Raw genomic sequence first — 4,943 nt, forward strand, 5'->3', positions numbered from 1 at the left:
CTGATTTTGAAGTAAACCAACAATTATCAGTTTTAACCAAGCCATTTAAAATACATTGGAAATCATTAAAAGATGACATCAAAGTAGAAGAAATATACCAAGGAGAAAAAGATTTAGACTAAGTTACACCCAAGATACAAAATTTGATATTTACAAAAAATGTCGTTCTAAAAGATACACCGTTTGAATGGTTTTTTTTTTTTTTTTTAAAAAAAAAATTGTGTAAAAAATATGTTGTTACTTACCTGCGCCCATTTATATTTATATAGAACTGTCTAAAGATATAGCTTCAAAATAGTAAACAACTAAAACATTTACAACACAAATGCAGCAATGTGTCAACAGGGCCGGCCCTGAGAATTTGGGGGCCCTAGGCGAGTATTTAAAGTGGGGCCCTAAAGTTCTCGGACCTCTGACTCTTTGTATAATGGTATGTAGTAAAAAGAATTCGCTAATTACATAAAAAATATATTTCTTCATCAAATATCATTAAAAATTAATAACAAAAGAAAAAAAATATATACTAACATTACTTAATATTGCATGTGACATGTCTTTATACGCAAATGCACTAAGATTGAGAGTGAAGAGTAATAAAACTTGATGATCAAGAGAGGAAAAAACAATAAAACTTGATTGACGAATATAATAATTCAACAACGCCAAGTGATTCTCTTGTGTTCTTTCTAAATCAACAAACACTAGCGAATCAAATTTTAGAATAACCTAGTTTAACAATAAATTATTGAAAAAGAAAATTTAAATTCAAAGTTATGGTTACCTCAAATTACAATCTTCAAGACCAAGTGATAGTTGCTTAAACATTCAATAGAAATAGAAAGACTGAGAAGTTGAAAGAAAAAGGATTACAAAGTTATGATTATTTTGGTTTTTGTTATTTTTTAGGTTATTTTCAAAAGCAAAAGAAAAAAAAATGCTTTGGACAGATTGAGGCCATTAACTTCACTAGCTTCTTGTCACACGGGTGGGTGTGTGACAATTGATCTTTGTATGTTTTTTATTTAAGAAACTCAAGTTTTTTCTATTTATACAATTTTTATTTAAAATATTTTTGAAAATAAATAAGAATTTAAACATAAACCACCCACCAACATGAGGTTTTGTTATTTTTTTCTAAAGTTGAAAATTTTAAATTCATTCAAAATTAATATTTATTGAATTATTTTAACTCCTTTTGATTCTTGTAATTATGAAATTTTTAAAGAACAATTTATCTTTAATTTCATAGATTTGAAAAAAGCAAAAATTAATGCCTACAAGGTGTTTCGAACTGCCCACCCCAATGAAAATAGAGTGGAACTGTTTCCACTGCACCAACGAAATAATTATGATATTTCTTATGTTTTCTTTATTTATATTTTATATACAGGATGTATAGAAAAATTTGGGGGCCCCCCGAACTTGGGGGCCCTAGGCGACCGCCTACCTCGGCTACCCTCAGGGCCGGCCTTGTGTGTCAATCGTATCAGTTTGAATGAAAGATTTGAATACAGTTTTATCACGATTTTAACTTGGGATTATTGCGGAGACTGAAATGTTGTCGATGGAGTGGAATGTTGTTGCGAAAGATGGGGTGAACTGTGAAGAATTAGAGTGCTTTAACAATATCCTGAGAATTTGTTTGACCTCTTTCTGAACTAATAGTCTCAGTGGAAAAAGTTGAGAGTGATGTTGCAGAAGCGAAATAGGTGGCCACCGGCATCTTTGATGGGAGATTAGGCAATGCAACTTTGGAGTTAAGCACTTGAATCGCTTGTTGTATAGAAAGTCTGAATTGAAAATCCGGGTGAGCACACCACAGCCCAACAATCATCAAGCGCTCCATCTTTTCCTCATCAAAATGTCCGTTGAGTTTTGGATCGCCTGCTTGAAAAAATTTCCCTTCTCCGTAAAGCTCCCAGACCCACTCCACTATTTCAATTTGACTACTTTCTAAACTGAGATCCATGGATTTTCTCCCGCAGGCTATTTCCAAAGCAACAACTCCAAAGCTGTAGACATCTGATTCCTTGCTAGCCTTTCCTGTGGTAATATATTCCAGAGACATGTAGCCCCTGGTTCCCGCCACAACTGTTGTCTGTGACTGTTTTCCATGGTCCACAAGTCGAGCTAACCTGAAATCGCCAAGTTTTACATTGAAGTTTGAATCCAGCATAACACTGGTAAAAAAAATAACCAGAAGCTAAACCTTGAACTATCTTGTATCTTGCCAGCCAAGATAACAAGCTTGTTTCTTTAAAAAGATGAGAATCTAAACTACCGTTGGACATGAACTCATAGACGAGTAGTAGTTTGCTCTCTTCATGGCACCAACCAATACGTTGTACCAAATTCTGGTGTCTAAGCCTACTGATGATCCTTACTTCTGATGCATACTCCTTCAACCCTTGTTTAGATCCGCTGGATATCTTCTTTACAGCAAAATATGAGTGTAAGTCTTTTATGAAGCCCTTATAAACCACTTCGAATCCTCCCTCTCCCAACTTCTTGCCCTCCTCAAAATTACTTGTCGCTTGAGCCAACTCGCGGTAAGAGAACTTCCTCGGACCAGCCCCCATTTCAATTTCCTCATCAATCAAGTTATTAACAAAAGGATTCTCATCACGTTCCTCAACTGCTTTCCTCTTCTTGCAAAAAATGAACCAAACCAAACCCAACCCACCAACCAAGATTAGAGACCTGCCAACACCCAAACCAATCGGAAGTCTACTATTGGCATTTCCTGACTTGGGTTGAACACCGGGGCTTGGTGCAGGAATTAGTGGTGTGTTGTATGTTTCATCCAAATCAACTAGAGCAGTTGAAGCAAAATTCCATGAGACAACCTGTTTGGGATAAAATCTGAACTTTGGGCCAGAGAGAAAGTCGGCCCAAACCCAAGGCCCAGAGGAAAACTTAGGAGGCAGGAAAGAGGCTTTCGGCTGGGCACAAATTACAAAGGCCACCTGCTTACCTGCTCAAAGACCACAGGGGGTAGGTTATTCAGTCACTGCACAGCCCAATAAAGTACTTTATTGGTGGCATTCATGTAAAAAAGATAGTGAGTCATCACCAAACCGCATTCGGGCAACCGCCATTGCTACAGGAACCCAAGCTGAAGCCGTCTATAAAAGGAGGAAGAGAAGACAGAATTAAACACACTCAAACAAACAAACAAAAGCCAAAACTCTGCTCAAGCCAGATTTGCCTTCAACGAAGCTGTAGTCAGCACAAGCCTTCATCCCATTCGGGATAAACCTTCCCAAACCCCTGTAATAGCTCTGCTACCTCGTTCATGGTGGTATCGATTCATTTTGTATCCTCTTCTCCCCCGTCAACCCCTCTAAAAGCTTTCAGACCTCTGACAGAGCTACATAGATAGATTTTGTAAGAAGTTCAGCCTTGGCCGATAAGGTTCAAACTTACCCGACTATCTTTGCTCTGTCTTTGTCTTTTCTTTTTCTTAAAAAGCACAATAACATGTTATATATTCCCAGTTATATACAAGTTATTTCTAGCAAAGTTATAGTGAAAATGAGTCTTCAGCACTTGGATCCGATCTGAATCGCGTCAGAGTTCAAATCAGATCTAAGTCTTAAGCCCGGCGGGCATGTAATTTAAAGATCAGTTTAAAAGTCCTTGGCCTCAAGGCATAAAAAAGAACTCTATGTGGACTCAACCCATCCACGACAATCCTTGATAAGCGAGAAGTCCGAAGTTACTTGGGGCGCAAGTAATCGATCTATTTCTCCGTTTTGTTGCTATTATATTTTGATTCATAGAAAAGGCTTAAGCAGGGAGTGAATTCTGATAGAAAGCCTCAAGGCCTACACCTAAGGCCCCACGAAGGCATCTATTTAGCTTCATTTCATGTTGCGGTCTAGTTGGTCCGAGTATAGGGATTAACTCTGATGGGAAGCCTCAAGGCCTATACCTAAGGCCCTACAAAGGCACTCATTTGGGTTTGTCCTACATCTTGGATTCAGATAATCAAAGGTATAATAGTGATAAAACTCTGGCAACCATAAAAGGCTAAATATGATACATCCAAGCGCTGGTTTAGTTTGACAGGAAGCCTCAAGGCCTATACCTAAGGCCTCACAAAGGCACCTGTTATATCTAACTTGGTTTCTCGGGCGTATACATATTCAATTAAAGCTTAACACCCATTCAACATCTGCCATACTGAAGATGGCAGTGGCACGCCTGAGCATTACAAAGTTAATCTTGATTGTGAGCCTTAAGGCCTACATCTAAGGCCCCACGAAGGCACCCTTTCAAATTAACTCTGTCTTTCTCTTTCAGAACTGCCCGACGAGCCTTGCCCGAAGTGTGTCTTGCCCGACCAAGATCTGCTCGACAAAGGCTTGCCCGAGCGAGCCCAAGAAGAAAGCAGAAGTACGACAGATACCCTCAACCGACGCCATTCTCCCAGGGGAGCTGTGTGCTCGTCTGCCAGGAGATTCCTGCGACGAACACAACCTTATGCGCAACAACTTCATAACCTGTTGCAGCAGAGAAACCGACAATAACCCAATCCGGCAAGTATTGTTTCAGATCAACCGTGTAAGAAAGATAACTGATTACATCCACTTGGGTATCATTTGTATTATTTTGAAAGCTAGTGAAGGAAACAGTTAGATTTTATTGGAAGAAAGAATGGCAACTAGGGTTAGGTTATGTTGCATGTTCACCGTACAAAGGATTTTAAGGTGATAGATAGTGTTGTCAATTCCCTTAATTCAAGGGATGTGTCTCTTGTTGTCAATTCCCTTAATTCAAGGGATGTGTCTTATTTGTCTTGTTGTCAATTCCCTTAATTCAAGGGATGTGTCTTATTTGTTTTTTTTTGTTAGCTTTAGACATAAATCAAGGAGGGATAGGTAGTCTTGTTTTGTTCCCTCTAGCACATATATATTTGCTATCTCTTGTACCTGATTGTC

The 4,943-nt window shown here is 38.5% G+C and overlaps 1 pseudogene; it reads right to left on the reverse strand.

Annotated features, from left to right (window-relative positions):
- Nucleotides 1-1,577: 1,577 nt before the first annotated feature.
- LOC103448839 (L-type lectin-domain containing receptor kinase IX.1-like) lies at nt 1,578-4,644 on the reverse strand (annotated as a pseudogene).
- Between the last annotated feature and the right edge of the window lie 299 nt (nt 4,645-4,943).

This window comes from Malus domestica, chromosome 11 (assembly GCF_042453785.1).
Source record: "Malus domestica chromosome 11, GDT2T_hap1".
Classification (NCBI taxonomy): domain Eukaryota; kingdom Viridiplantae; phylum Streptophyta; class Magnoliopsida; order Rosales; family Rosaceae; genus Malus; species Malus domestica.